The sequence below is a fragment of the Oryctolagus cuniculus genome, chromosome 12, assembly GCF_051225735.1.
Source record: "Oryctolagus cuniculus isolate XC-2025 breed Fujian yellow rabbit chromosome 12, ASM5122573v1, whole genome shotgun sequence".
Taxonomy (NCBI): domain Eukaryota; kingdom Metazoa; phylum Chordata; class Mammalia; order Lagomorpha; family Leporidae; genus Oryctolagus; species Oryctolagus cuniculus.
This window is the reverse complement of record NC_142878.1, coordinates 32,541,557-32,558,534: the sequence shown is the minus strand read 5'-3', so window position 1 is coordinate 32,558,534 and position 16,978 is coordinate 32,541,557. Positions and strand designations below refer to the sequence as shown.

The window sequence follows — 16,978 nt, the reverse complement described above, 5'->3', positions numbered from 1 at the left end:
ATTTATTTAATTTCCATTAATAAGAGAATAATGGAAGACCACTAAAGAGTTTAATATAGTGACATGATATAGTATGTCTTATATTTTATTAGGAATAACATAATATAAACCATTCTTTATTCTGGCCTTCCGTGAAGTTATCTGCCTACCAAGTAAAGATTTCAGGACTAAGTACGATATCAGGAAAACAAATTATTTTAATTAATCTGGTTTTTGTTACTCTAATTTTAAATGTCCTGCCAAAATTTCTGCTGGAGACCTTAATGTGCACTGTGTTGTCTAAGTTCTAACACAGTCATTCATTCATAATGATATTCTTTTTTTTTTAACTTTTATTTAATGAATATAAATTTCCAAAGTACGACTTATGGATTACAATGGCTTCCCCCCCCATACCGTCCCTCCCACCCACTACCCTCCCCTTTCCCACTCCCTCTCCCCTTCCATTCACATCAAGATTCATTTTCGATTATCTTAATATACAGAAGATCAGCTTAGTATACATTAAGTAAGGATTTCAACAGTTTGCTCCCACACAGAAATATAAAGTGAAAAATAATAGATGATTTTTTTTAAATGATGATGAAATCAGATCAGACTTATTGTCATGTTTAATCCCAGTGAGAGTCAAGTTGGGAGTTGATAATTTCTTTTTTTTTTTTTTTTTTTTAACAGAGGATCAGTTTAGTATGCATTAAGTAAAGATTTCAACAGTTTGCACCCCCATAGAAACACAAAGTGAAATATATTGTTTGAGTACTCGTTATAGCATTAAATCTCAGAACTCAGAGGGCTTCCATAGCCTTGGAAACTCATGACTGGAGCATAGGGAGACTACTGATGCCATAGACAGGAGTGTCAATTGGTAAAATCAACAACAGGAGTCACTGTGCACTTACTCCTCATGTAGGATCTCTGTCATAATGATATTCTATAAGTATTATTTTGGAAAAACTACTTTGATAGATTCCAGAAATACAAATGATACTACATAAAACTATGTTGAAAGACATTATTTTTTAGTGATAAAATTACTAAATTTGTGAAACCTAACTGTACCAGATGACCTCCTAAATCACATTATTCCTATAAACAGCTATTTTCATTTCAGACAACAAAGCAGCAGTTTATGATAAAGTTTGCTTGCCTACAATTATGAATGCATATAGACAAAAATGTTGATACAAATCAACATTCGCATAAGTTGGTATATCTTTAATATATTTAATATCTAAATAAATCTAAATTGCTTATATATCAAGAAAGATAAAATTTTATATATTTAATATATTTTAAAAAGAACAAAAGTTTTGAAAACAAATGGTTACAATTACATAAGAAAATAACAAATAAGGCATCTGAAGTTTCTACTTATATATGAGAAATACATGTATACCAGTTTCTTAAATCCTAAAATATTTTTAATTGGAATGGAATTATTTTCTTGGCATAATTCCACTTACTGCAAATAAATCCTTTCCTCAAGAAACTAGAAGTTTTTTTGTATCTATCTTATCACAATCAAATTCCAAATCAATACTGTGACAAAATTTGGAACATGGGTGAGACAGCAGATATTATAAACACTGTTTAAAAATTTTAAATAATTCATGTTTCCTTAATTCCATAGTGTATTTAATGTTACTATTGTAGATTTTCAATACTAATGCAAAATAAAATTCTGAGAAGAAGGCAGAATACCTTGCTTTTTCTATTCATTGTCTTGAACTCCTTTAATATTGGTAAATTTAAATACATTATTTTAAGATGTTCTATAAAAATTCTGACATTGCCATATTTACAAGAAAAAGCATTAAATATTCTATTTGTGTATTGAAGATCTGAAGCTTTCTCTGTTTCTTATGACTCCATAGAAACTGAAATCTATGAGAAAAGAAATAAACTACATCACCTCAGTGAAAAAGAAAGATATAGACATGAACACTTAAAAATTCTATACTGATAAAAATAAGAAAAAACGAAAGTTAACAATATTGGTATTATAACAAAAGGAGGGAGACAGAAAAAAAATTTAAATTGTTGACTAGTAAATAGTGAATAAAGAGGTAAAATAGAAAAAATATCAAGATAATTTTTCATGTTACACTTTTATAATTACCTTTAAGTTTTAAATGTTATAAATGCCATATTTTCTACAGGGTTCTTATCCTAAAAGCTGAAACTGAGAATCCATGGAAAGCCAATCTTTTTGAAGTACAGTGGTAATTTCCAGCATTTGAAGTAGACTTGCATTTTTCATTGAAAATATTTTAGTAAACATAAATCATTTGGACTTTATGAAAAATATTTGTAAGAATATTTGATCATCTCTTGATGGTTCTTGATAGTAAGACTTGGAGTGAATTATTTGCTTATTTTTTAAATTCTGAAAAATGAACGTATTTAATTTTTTACTCATAGTCCAAAAGCAGAAATTCTAGTTTCAAGAAACAAATGATATATTACTGCCTGAGCACATAAGGTTTTCCAGCACCAGAAAAAACAAATCATAGACTGGTATCTCAAGAATGTTGCTCCAAGCAACAGAAAACTGACCCATGAGGAGACAGACTACTTCTGAGCCATCAGTGCTCAGCTTCACACATTTGGGAAAAGAAACAGAATGTTGCAATGAGGAAGCCCTATCTGCTGCCAAAGTGGTATGCACTGAAAGAGGATATAAATTTTTATCAGTAGCTTGGTGTTCATTTATCTTCTATGTGTGTCACATTCTAGTACAAATTTTATTTCTTTTATCCAAGAACCTCAGTGTTCGAATGTTCATATACACTACCACTGATATATATAAAAGAGGAGGTAAAAAGATTTATATATAACCTAGTCTATACTTTATATATCATACATTTATGATATAGAATAATTCTATAATTTATTATTCATGTACTAGAGAGACAGAGAGATTGTGTCAGAAAGAGAGAAAAAAATGGATAGTGTCTTAGCCTTCTCAGAAAGACAGAACAAAGTACTGGAAAGTGGGTAACCCAAACCACAGAAAGTTATTTTCTCATGCTTATGGGGACTTACAGTCTAAGACTGAGTTATCAGGTTCCAGGGAGGTCTCTTTCTAACTTGTGGTTGGTTGCCATCTCTGTATCCCCATATGGTGGGGAAAGAGAGCAAGGAAGTGTTCTGGTGTCTCTACTTGGTAGGACACTAATGCCATCATGAAGTTTTCTGACTGCACCAAATTAACTTCCATAGGCCCCTATCTCCAAAACCATACATTGGAATTCAACATATGGGGCTACTTTAAAAGATTCTTGGAAAATAAAATAAAAAATTTAATTTATTTTGCTACAAAAATTCAAAATACATGTATTTGTAAAGGATGGCCTTCAAAAAGTTCATGAAAAATGCATATTATAAAAAAGTTATGCATGGATTTAAAAAATTTTTGAACCAGAATAAGTGTATCTTTTAATTCTGTTTTCCCATAAACTTTTTGAAGTACCCTCATATAAATTTTGGGATGAGAGCAAATCACAAATCAGTCCATAACACCAGAGAACGTAAACTATTAGACCATAAAAAAACCATGTTCTGTAGAAAAAAATAAAAATGGTTTAAGGGTGAATTACAGATGTGAAAAAAGACTGGGTTAATGTTTGCATTCTTCAAAAGGTCATTCTAGCATTGGAGAAGTCCAGATACTACTAGTGGCTGGGACAAAGTGTAAAAACAGTGAAATACAAAATCATCAGCCCATTGTTTGTCCAATTTCATTATTAAGAACTTTATTCTCATAAATCAGATAATAACATTGTACTTTTCAGTTTCTATTTGGTGGTGTCAGACCATCTTTAAAAGAAACTAAAATATTGTCTCCTTCAGATAACTGAACTCACTATAAGTCCTTGGTTGGAGGCTGTGAGTGAAGGGCAATAGAGCCAAAACAGGTGCTCTGGAAGCGTGATCAACTACCTTGGGCAATTTACTTGTGCTTCCAGGACAGAATTAAGACCAAATTGCTCTTTTGTAGTTCTAATTGATGGTATATGAGTGCTACTTACACATTCATGCCTCAGTGGATTAGATAATTAGATGATATTCATTTAGGGACTGGCATTTGGCTTAGCATTTAAGACACCTCTTTGGATACCTGCATCCCATATCAAAGTGCTTGGGTTTGAGTCCCAGCTCTGCTCCCAACTATAGCTTCCCATTTATGCAGTTCAGGAAGCATTACTGATGGCTCAAGTAGTTGGGTCTCTGCCTCTTCACCCACACGGGGGAAGAGTCTTACTGTGAGCATTTGGGGGAGTAAACCAACAGAAAATAGTCTCTTGCTCTCACCTCTGAAATAATAATAATAATAATAATAATAATAATAATGTAATGCATAATAGTCTTTCATTCCATAACTCAATTTGCATGCTCACTTGCAGACCAATGTTCTGAGTCATCCCTAGAACCCAGAAGGGATTTTCTCAAACCTAAGGACTCCTGTTATAATTTTCTTTGAGGACTTGCAACGGCTGCTATGTGAATCCTAACATGCTACAGGAATTCTGAATGTCATTGGCTCTGCATTGGCAGAGCTATATTCACACCAGGTTGGGCCAATGAGGTCTGGGTCCCTAGTTCGAAATCTTATAGCCTTAAATGTTCATTAGCAAAAGAACAAGAAAAGCCAAATAAGCTGAATGCCTCTTTCTTACACAGGGAGAGAACAATGGGAATCAACTTTACCTCTTTATTACTTTAAACACTAAATCATCGTAGGAATCCAAAGCAGAAAATTCAATAATCATGACTGAAGTGGAAAACTTCTGAAATTTGATAGGTTTTATTTCCCTTGAGTAAGCACTCTTAATCAAATGTTAAAGAGGATCAACTATGTCTGCTTCTGATTGTCCTATCAGCAGGTATACATCCGTGTCCTGGACTGGCATAACACCTTTTCAGTATTGAGCTAGTCCAGAATCCTGAAAATTAAATCATGAGAAACAATTGTAGAGGGAAAAGAGAAAATGGATGTTTAGTACTGTTATTACACATTGAAAGCCAACTGCTGCTGGTCTTTTCTGCTTATTTGTAGAGGGTAAAATCTTTTGGCAGTTTGATAGCTGCATGATAGGTGTCCGGGTGATGCTAATTGCTCCTATAAAGAGACTGCATCTGGAACAGCAATTGAAGTCCTCATCAGATTTGATGTGATTTGTTTCCTATTCCTGGCATGCTTCATCTGCACAGGCCAAATGATATATCAAAAGCAGTTGTGATAGGAATAACTACCCTAAGTCTCCCCATTTTCCCCAGGAACGCAGTGTTTTGTTTTTGTTTGTTTGTTTATTTGTTTTTTTTATCTTTTCCTAAGGAAGGTCACTTTCCAAGGGCTATTTCTTGGATCCTGATAACCACTGAAACCACTCTGTGACATAAAAACTCTTAGCACTTGACTTGACTATAAGTTCTACCTCTGGTAGAAAAACAGTGGCATTATGGATGCTCAAAGAAAAGCCATGAGCTCATAAAAGTAACCAGTTACACCTTCAACTTACACTGAGAAACGTCTAATGTATCACCTCACTTAGTGTGGACCACACTTAATGCTAAGACTGGATTTTAGTTAAAAAAAAAAAAATGAACCAACTTCTAAGAACCACTTCTGGTTATTCTGGGCAGTACATTAGATTAAGCATTTTAACTGCATATTGCCACATTGACTAAATTGCCCAGAATCTTAATTCTTCCATTTTCTAACATATCTACAACACATTGTCATATAAATTGCTAAGGTTTTTTTGGCAATATAATAGTGAAAATAAGGTAATATTTGGTATCTATATTTTATTTTGATCTTATTTCTACTTGTCCTGTAGGACAAACTATTATCAGAATCTGTTTGCCTAGAGGCTATAAGGCTGTAGGAGCAAGGCAGTAAGGAAAACTGGCATTCCCTTCTTAAGCAATTATCTCAGGCAAATGATTAAAACATCTCCACCAAGGCATGAATAAGTATCATGGGACACTTGGGGATTTGGGATACAGAGAACTCCTATCCAGATAAATCCATCTAAATGACCCCAGTCCAGTTCTCAAGCCCCACTCATTTCCAATCAATGATCTTGTCTAGGCAGGATACCAACATATTTATGAATTGAATTACACTTTAATTCAATAACCCACTAGATAAAAATGCATCTGATTACTGGCTTTATTAGCTCTGACTTTACTACATTAAAGAAAAGCTGCCTTGAAATATGAATCGAAAGTCTGGTGCTTGAAATTGCTTTCTTGTTTGAGCTTTCTGGTATTTTCAGAAACAGTCAGTCTACCATCAAGTGTTTTGTATTTCACATCTTCACCCTCACAGTAAAATGTAGCAGATACTCTATTCAATGATGCAAAGGCTTCCTTAGAGTGTTTTTGCCACTGCTTTTAACTGACTATAAAATTATCATACTGCAGATGTAACTTAAAATCAAACGTATCAGGTAACAATATATAGGTTCCCATATTTGAAAATCTGTTCTATGCGTCTACTGTTATCAGCCAACTCAAGTATAGGAAACAAAAATCACTCTACACAGGTAGTTTGAAACAAATGCTTTCACAAATTGTAATTATTAAAGGAGCAGGTTCTTAATTAATAAGGAATAACTACCTGACAATACAGCACTCTTTCAGTACCATTTAGAATCATAGCCATGATTCTCAGTATACAGCACCTGAAGATTAAATTCAAGGGATGAAAAATGAGAATCAAGAAGCTACCACTACTGATACCTCACCTTTCACTTAACAAACAGGAAGCTTAACAGAGAGCTCTGATTGGTGGCTCTTGAAAATTTTGACCCGAGTATGACTGTTTTGTAACCACAAAGGATAAACAGATCTAGGAAATTAGCCTCTGCTTCACTGAATTTCTTCAAATCGCATGCATGATTCTAATCTCATGTGTTTTTTGTTTTCATTTTTTTGTTGTTGTTGTTTTTCCACACAGGATACAACTCTTATACATCTGCACAAAAGTTAATTACAGTAAGTCCAGAGAAGTGAATGAGACACTTGTAATTTACTCTATTATTGACTTGGAGTAAATACTTAATCTGGAAGTTCTGTATATTAATTATTGTTAGTTAAATTCTGGCTACAAGTTTCATGCCTGGTCATTTATATTAATTTAGTATTCATTTATCGCCTCATAAATGGTTTGAGTGGAAAGTATTTTCTATTATTTATGCACTGAAATATCTAGGAAAGATATGTTGCTTGTATGCTGGGTACCATGAATTGTGTGACAGTGGACAAATAGGAGAGGTTTTTCTCTGATCATAATAAAGTAGATATTTTTTCCTTCAAAAACATATACAGTAAAGATGATATTGCCTTCTTAGAACTTACCATTAGGGGCCGGTGCCGTGGAGCAGCAGGTTAATCATGGGCACTGGTCCAGGGTGCTCTTCTTCCAATCCCGTTCTCTGCTATGGCCTGGGAAAGCAGTAGAGGATGGCCCAAATCCCTGGGCCCCTGCACCCACATGGGAGACCCAGAGGAAGCTCCTGGCTCCTGGCTTTGGATTGGCGCAGCTCTGGCCGTTGTGGCCATCTGGGGAGTGAACCAGCGGAAGGAAGACTTCTCTCTCTGTTTCTCCCTCTCACTGTCTGTAACTCTAACTCTCAAATAAAATAAATCTTTCAAAAAAAAAAAGAACTCATTATTAGAAATTTTAATTTTTTAAATTTTTTATGCATTTTTTTCTAATAGCATATGGATTCTGTGGGATTAAGAACATTTTGAGCCTTTTGACCCATCTATCATTGGGGCTGAAGGAGTTTCTTGCCCAATAAAAAATAGACTGAATAGAGTCTTTCAGTTATGAAATTTAGAGACAAATGGGTCATTCTTATGTAGACGGTGAACTCCTAAAACACAGTCAATCAGTGCATTTAGAGTGGAAGCAGAGGTAATGACAGCCAGTGGGGTAGATAACAACCACGGAGAGTAAAACTGTCTTTTTATCTAAGAATTAAAGAGTTATGATGCTATGCCATGAAAAAGTGAAGAGAACACAAAATGTAAGATATGGAAAGCAATTCAATAGAACCAAATTGCTGAATTTTAGGGTTGGGATGGAAGAAAGTTATGGCTGCATATATAAGCAGAACAAGAAATAATTTTTAAAAATTGGTTTAAATTTTTTGTATTTTCATGCAACACATATTAAGAATTGTTTTATGCCCGCGCCACGGCTCAATAGGCTAATCCTCCACCTTGTGGCGCTGGCACACCGGGTTCTAGTCCTGGTCGGGGCACTGGATTCTGTCCCGGTTGCCCCTCTTCCAGTCCAGCTCTCTACTGTGGCCCGGGAGTGCAGTGGAGGATGGCCCAAGTGCTTGGGCCCTGCACCCCATGGGAGGCCAGGAGAAGCACCTGGCTCCCAGTTTCGGATCAGCGCTGTGCGCCAGCAGCAGCGGCCATTGGAGGTTGAACTAATGGGAAAGGAAGACCTTTCTCTCTCTCTCTCTCACTGTTCACTCTGCCTGTCAAAAAATTAAAAAAAAAAAAAAAAAAGAATTGTTTTACATAGGAGGCTGACAAAGCCAGATCTTTATTTGAGGGGAAGAAAAGCCAATTAGGCCAAAATGCAGAAAATGAACAAGGGCAAGAATGGATTTAGGAAGATCACTTACATAGCTATTCTGATAACCCAGTGTGACACGATGATATGTTGGATTAACCTTATGACTGAAGCAATGGAGAAAATCTGATTAATTTTGCAGCTGTTTAGAAGGTACAGATTCACATTCCTCCATGACTCATTGGAGAATAGGTTGAAACAAAATGATTAAGTATGGTGTTTCTTGAATAGTTGGGCCATGGATGACTGTATTATATGACACCAGAAGCAGGTTAGGATTTATGGGAAACTGTGTTTGCATTTGGACATGTTGCATTTCAGGTGTTTGTGAAACATACAATGGTGTCTGGCTGACAATTCATGCCAGGGGAAGAGATGTTTGCTTTTGCATTATTTATACAACATGATAAGATAAAATGATCACTGATTTATGCCATGACAGTTTATCAAAGGTGCCATATATTTGAAACATAGGAGCTTTAATTAGGGTATTAATTTAAGAAACTTAGATGTGCATTTACTAATGTAAATCTTACAGGAAGTTGTTGGAAAAGAAAAATTCAAAACAAAATACTTTCTCAAATGGGAGCCTCTCCACAAAGATATGAATAATGGAATATTTCATTACTGAATAAGTGTTAGACAAGGATGTAGTGATCATTACAAAGTACAGGATGCTGAAAATACAAAAGGAAATCTCATCCTTTTGTGCAGCTTGACAGATAAAACTCATCACATACATGTTCCCAAGAAAAACAAAAATTAGTGTGCAAGTGAGAAGACTTGACAGTATTATTTGTTACACATATTTTATCCTAGATTCACATAGTAAATGGAATGACCATCTGTTTTACCTCATCGTCTTATTCCAGAGGAAAGACAAACTTCTCATATACTTATGACAGGAAGTAGTTAGCAACAGGGAGCAGAGTGCTCACTGAATTTAGGATTCTGTACTCTTAAACACAGATACAAAGGTGCTCTCTTCTTGATTTTTCTATTTCAAGCAAATGGTTCCCAGGTGTTTGGAACCACCATAAAGATGATAAAATGTCTATGTAGTTTTTAAAAGGATTTACACACATTTCAAAGAAAGGAATAGGAACATACAACTGCAGATTTTCTAAAGCAAGTGCCCTAAGAAAAAAGGAGAGAGGAGACTCTCTTCCCTTATTTTCAATAGGGAGAATAAAGTATATTACTTTTAATTTGTATTTGTACTTCACAAGTCAATTATAAAGAAATAATGGTGTATTGGTGACCTCTGGCTTATTGCTTCTTTATCATCAAAATAGGTAATGTACACATATTCATACAATTTATTCATAAACAAATAGAAAGAATAACATCTAAATTTATATAACCCTGTTAGAAGAATTTGGTTATTGAAAAAAATCATTTGACTGTTACATCCTGGATCTCTCTTTATACCTACCTCTAGCTGAGGCAGTAATACATTTAGTGACTGCTGAATCACTTGTCAATTTTTTCCTGATTTTTCATGTTTTATTCAATATGGATCCAAATTTCTAAAGAATATTGAAATAGTAACTGAAATATTGAAGATAATCTTACTAATAATTTCCTGTTATTTCTTCCTTTTATTTGCATGAGACAGTCCTCAGCTGTTGGATATTCTACCTATCTTTACACCAGCATATTAAAAATTTAAATGTTGGGGCTGGCGCTGTGGTGTAGCAGGTAAAGCCGCCACCTGCAGTGCCGGCATCCCATATGGGTGCCAGTTAAGAGTTCTGGCTGCTCCACTTCTTATCCAGCTCTCTGCTATGGCCCGAGAAAGCAGAAGAAGATGGTCCAAGTCCTTAGGTCCCTGCACCCACGTGGAAGACCCAGAAGAAGCTCCTGGCTTTGGATCAGCTCAGCTAGGGTTGTTGAGGCCAACTGGGGAGTGAACCAGTGGATGGAAGATCTCTCTCTCTGTCTCTCTCTCTCTCTCTTTCTGCCTCTCTGTCTCTGTATAACTGACTTTCAAATAAATAAATACATCTTTAATGATAAAAACAAAAACAAACAAAATTTAAATGTAATCCCTAATGAAATTTTTTTTTTACATACCAACATTTCATGAACCTATCTCATCTGTACAAGAATATACAGACTTTAAAATAAGATTTAATAAAATTCAGTGGAGTACAAAAATGTATGTATATGAGTGAAATTAACATCTTGAAATTTGATTGTTATTTATAGCCCTTGCCTATGCTTCTAACAGTGGTCTTTCTAATTACTGCTTGAATTCTTTAGTGGAGGATTAAGCTTGTGATATAAAGTAAATTGAAAGTTTGTCATCACAGAAATTAAAACAAAAATAAGAAAAGAGTAGGAAGGAAGGTAGAAGAATGAAGGAAGGAAGCCTGTCAAGTATCATTAAGTTCTTAAAACTGTATATATAAAATATATGAAATCTGTTCCCTTTATATAAATATATAAATAAATTTAAAAAGAAGTAATTTTCATATACATGACAAATGAATATGTAGTGAATAAATAATTTATATGTGTTCAAATGTATATTTTTTGTGAATTCAGAAATTACAAAATTTTAAATGTTTATCTAGAATAATAGAAAACTTTGTACATCATAATGGAATACTTATCTGTATTTAACTCTAATAAAACATTGCAGGGGATAATAAAATTGTCAATATTTATTCTGAAAATTTCAAGTGCTAAAACTTCTATGTTTTGAAATAACACTTAGTACAAGTAGAAAAATATAATTATGGGGGAGTCCATGATGACTGATGTGCTGATTTTGACCAGGGGAAGATAGCAGAAGAAAAACAGAGGTGGTGTAATTCAGGGGGGAGTTGAAATAATTTTAAGGTAGAAATTTTACAGAAAGAAGAGGAATTCTGTGGAGCTGCGTGGAAAGAGCAACTGGGCAGAAACAAGCAGGGACGCCACACATGACTCCTGCGGCCAGAAGCTGGAGGACCTGCCAGCTTCTGAGAGCGAGGCGAGAGCAGACTCCGGCAGCCGTGGCACTGGTGATACTGAATGAGGGAGAACCTTGTGGACCACACTGACTTTTGAGTCCAGCCTAGAGCCCTAGCAGGGGCCAGCGTACATACCTAAGCGGGTGAAGGAAAAGCACCTTTCTTTGTCCATTTCCCCCAGTGTGGGCACCCGGCAACTGGCAGCAAGAAGGTGGCATCTTGAAAAAAGTAGAGGCTGCTGTGGCTTTCTTGCATGTGACCAGGGGATTTTACCACAGAGAAAAATCTGTATTTCTCACTGACTTTGATGTGGTTGGGAGGGTTGACAGAGGGCTGGTACCCACTTAGGATTGTGAGTTGCTCCCTTCTTCTCAACTGAACATAGGCTCCAAGGTTCAAACCCCCAAGGCAGAGCACCAACAGGCAGGTAGCTCTGAGATCATCTCTACTCTCTCCCTGCATGGGGAAGGCTCACAGGGATGATACTGGATCCTCTAGGACCCCATGACAATGGGAACCTTGCACATTGTGACTGGGGGAATTCTGTGACTACACAATAGGGCATAGAGTGTAGCTGGGTCTTTGGGTAATCACCGTGTCTAGCGTTAAAGGCTCAGAGCTCCATGTCTGCCTTAGTGGGCCACTTTAGAAGATTCCATGCTCATATTGAGGACTGCTTTTTGGAACATATTAGTAGCCTATATTTTGCAATGACAGGAGCAAGTCTTTACTTATCAATAGTACCTTGTAAATGGCCTAAATTCTCCAATTAGAAGACACAGACTGGCTGAGTGGATTGAAAAATAGGATACACTGGCCAGCGCCGCGGCTCACTAGGCTATTCCTCCGCCTTGCGGCGCAGGCACACCAGGTTCTAGTCCTGGTCGGGGCACCAGATTCTGTCCTGGTTGCCCCTCTTCCAGGCCAGCTCTCTGCTGTGGCCAGGGAGTGCAGTGGAGCATGGCCCAAGTGCTTGGCCCTGCACCCCATGGGAGACCAGAAGAAGCACCTGGCTCCTGCCATCGCATCAGCGCGGTGCGCCAACCGAAGCAGCCGGCCGCGGCGGCCATTGGAGGGTGAACCAACGGCAAAAGGAAGACCTTTCTCTCTGTCTCTCTCTCTCACTATCCACTCTGCCTGTCAAAAAAAAAAAAAAAGGATACATGTATTTGCTGCCTATAAGAAACATATCTCATCAACAAAGTGACATGCAGACTGAAAAAGAAAGGATTAAAAAATATATTCCATGCTAATAGAAAGCAAAAACAAGTAGGGATAGCCATCCAAGTACCAGACAAAATAGACTTTAAAACAGAAACTTTTAAAAGAGACAAAGAAGAGCATTACATAATGATTAAGAGATCAATTCATCAGGAAGATGTAACTATAATAATTTTACATGCATCCAACGCCAGGGTGCCTGGTTATTTAAAACAAATATTAAAGGATCGAAAGGGAGACATAGACTCCAATACAATAGTAATGGTGGGACCGGTCCTGCAGCTCAATAGGCTAATCCTCTGCCTGCGGTGCCAGCACCCCCGGTTTTAGTCCTGGTCGGGGCGCCAGATTCTGTCCCGGTTGCTCCTCTTCCTGTCCAGCTCTCTGCTATGGCCTGGGAGTGTAGTGGAGGATGGCCCAAGTGCTTGGGTCCTGCACCCCATGGGAGACCAGGAGAAGCACCTGGCTCCTGCCATTGGATCAGCGCGGTGCACTGACCGAAGCAGCCGGCCGCAGCAGCCATTGGAGGGTGAACCAACGGCAAAAGGAAGACCTTTCTCTCTGTCTCTCTCTCTCACTATCCACTCTGCCTGTCAAAAAAAAAAAAAAAAGGATACATGTATTTGCTGCCTATAAGAAACATATCTCATCAACAAAGTGACATGCAGACTGAAAAAGAAAGGATTAAAAAATATATTCCATGCTAATAGAAAGCAAAAACAAGTAGGGATAGCCATCCAAGTACCAGACAAAATAGACTTTAAAACAGAAACTTTTAAAAGAGACAAAGAAGAGCATTACATAATGATTAAGAGATCAATTCATCAGGAAGATGTAACTATAATAATTTTACATGCATCCAACGCCAGGGTGCCTGGTTATTTAAAACAAATATTAAAGGATCGAAAGGGAGACATAGACTCCAATACAATAGTAATGGTGGGACCGGTCCTGCAGCTCAATAGGCTAATCCTCTGCCTGCGGTGCCAGCACCCCCGGTTTTAGTCCTGGTCGGGGCGCCAGATTCTGTCCCGGTTGCTCCTCTTCCTGTCCAGCTCTCTGCTATGGCCTGGGAGTGTAGTGGAGGATGGCCCAAGTGCTTGGGTCCTGCACCCCATGGGAGACCAGGAGAAGCACCTGGCTCCTGCCATTGGATCAGCGCGGTGCACTGACCGAAGCAGCCGGCCGCAGCAGCCATTGGAGGGTGAACCAATGGAAAAGGAAGACCTTTCTCTGTCTCTCTCTCTCACTGTCCACTCTGCCTGTCAAAAAAAAAAAAAATAGTAATGGTGTACTTTAATACTCACTTTCATCAATAGATCACCTAGAAAGAAAATCAAGAAGCAACAGAGCTAATCAACACTATGCACTTGATCTTAGCCAACAGGCCAGAGGTAATCAATGCTATTGGCCATACTCTTTATGAAGGCAGCATCACCTTAATTCCAAAACTGGAAAAGATTCCAGGAAAAAGAGAATTATAGACCGAAATGAGCGCTGGCAGCCGCGGCCCGCTGTGGTACCCTCGCACGCGCACGCGCGTTTGTTCCCGGAGCCCTGTGCGAATGGAGGCCTGAGGGCGGCGGGGGGCGGAGCCCACCGCGAGCTGGGGGCATGTCCGCGTCAGGCGCCCTCTAGAGGAAGGCCAAGCAGCCGCCACCACGCTTTCACTCGCGGTGAGACGCAAGCGGGCAGGCCGAGGGCCGGGGCTGCGATGCAGCCACCGAGGCGCCCCCCCCCCCCCCCCCCCCCCCCTGCCTCCTGCCTCGCAGCTGCCCTGCCCGAAGGCTGCGGGGGAAGCGGCGGCGGCGGCCACGGTGGCAGCGAGGAGGTGGAAGTGCAGTTCTCCTCCGGGCGTTTGGGCTCGGCCGCGGCGGTTTCGTCGACGGCCGCGCAGCACGGAGGAAGAGGAGGAGAGGCTCGAGCGCGAGCACTTCTGGAAGATCTTTAATACGGCACCAGTATGCATGAGCGAGTACACCGAACAGGAAGACAGTTTCGATCTCTTCCACCTAATCAACAGAAACTACTGCCTCAATTTGTTCTACATTTGGACAAGATCCGAAAATGCATTGATCATAATCAAGAAATACTACTGACCATTGTGAATGATTGCATACGTATGCTTGAAAATAAAGAATATGGAGAAGATGGGAATGGAAAGATTATGCCAGCATCTACGTTTGACATGGATAAGTTAAAATCCACATTGAAACAGTTTGTGAGAGACTGGAGTGAAACTGGGAAAGCAGAAAGGGATGCCTGCTACCAGCCAATCATTAAAGACATTTTAAAACATTTTCCCAAAGAGAGATGGGATCCGTCTAAAGTAACTATTCTGGTACCTGGTGCTGGACTAGGAAGACTAGCCTGGGAAATAGCTACGCTAGGTTATGCTTGTCAAGGAAATGAATGGAGTTTTTTTATGCTCTTTTCTTCCAACTTTGTACTCAACAGATGCTCTGAAATTAATAAACACAATCCTTATCCCTGGATCCATCAGTTTAGCAATAACCAGAGATCAGCTGATCAGATTCGACCCATCTTTTTCCCTGATGTTGACCCCCACAGTCTTCCTCCTGGTTCTAACTTTTCTATGACTGTAGGAGATTTATTCAGAATGCAATACCTGGGACTGTACTGCTACCTGTTTCTTCATAGATACAGCTCACAATGTAATTGATTATATTGATACAATATGGAAAATACTCAAACCAGGTGGAATTTGGATAAATCTAGGGCCTCTTTTGTACCACTTTGAAAATTTGGCAAATGAACTTTCCATAGAATTGAGCTATGAGGGTATAAAGAATGTCGTTCTGCAATATGGATTCTAAGTAGAGGTGGAAAAAGAATCTGTCTTGTTAACGTATACTGTGAATGATCTATCTATGATGAAATACTACTATGAATGTGTCTTGTTTGTGGTCCGTAAGCCGCACTAATGGTCTTAAGTTACATTACTCAGAAAAAAGTCTAATAAGAAAAGGCAGAAATAAACAACTCAAAATCAACTATCAATGATGACAGGACAAAACCTTAAATCAGTGGTGCCTTCTTATTCCTAGACCTAGAAATAGTGTCTATTTTCTTAATATGTCTATTGCTTTTTCAGAAATATACTATGCCATACAGATTTGTACTACATAAGTAATATGGAGGAAATGTCTTCAAGTATACTTTCCTTGAAGCTCAGGTCTTTGAGTGGAAAAATTCTAATCTCCAGTGTCTTCTTGAAGCTATATCCATTGCAAGTCTGCCATCTTGTTGACTAATCGTATTGAAGTCTACATAATCTCTCTCTCTCTCTCTCTCTCTCTCTCTCTCTTTGGTGTGTGTGTGTGTTTGCATTGGAGTTATTTTGGCAGAGTCTTAAAGATCTTTCTGTCACATTCTGCATCTGTTATTGGGACTTCTATTCATTTGGACCTAAACAATCTATACATAAAAGATATGATTCTTTTATCATTCACATTATTTTTGCTAGCTTAGTTGAACTTAGAGAAGCATAAAAATTTCATTTTCATGAGATGCTAAATTTAATAGCATCACAAGTCAGTAAACTGCATTCAGGTAACTGAGAAATTAAGTCTTTAGCCACACTAAACTGAACACTTGATGAACACATACTCATCATGGATCACTTTGAAATGTACGAGAGCTCAATATTATAAATGAGGCACAGAAGCTTTTTTAAAGGTAGTGTTAGGAAGCTGAGAAAATAAGAATAAAATCTGCCCATTTGAAATATACAGTTTCAAACTAAATGAATACAGAGTTTGTCAGTGTGATGTTTACAATAATGTCTTTAGATTATCTGGATTATGAAAACTAGCACTTTTTTGTCAAAACAATTATATACTAGTAAAAACTATCATAATGGTATTAATGTAAGGAAATTTTGAATATGAAATTCAGGGATAAATTACAATCCATGGTCTGTGTCTTCAATATTGTAAACAGCAGACATTAGGTAATTTTAGATTAACACCATTTTGTTCCCTGATTGATGGAGCTTAAACAGTGTATGCTGCTTTAAATTTCTACCTCTAGCAGATCTTTATTGGAGGGAGTTTTCCTTTTTATTATTATTTTTAAATGTTCATTATTCCATTTCCAGTAGCTTGAAAAGTAGAGATGACTCATGTTTTAACCTTTTCTTGGAGGAAAGGAATAATTTTTCTTGAATATT

The 16,978-nt window shown here is 37.7% G+C and overlaps 1 pseudogene; it reads left to right on the top strand.

Moving 5' to 3' along the window:
* Positions 1–15,846, top strand: part of LOC100350935 (protein-L-histidine N-pros-methyltransferase CARNMT1 pseudogene) — a 31,866-nt pseudogene extending 16,020 nt beyond the window's left edge.
* Positions 15,847–16,978: the final 1,132 nt, after the last annotated feature.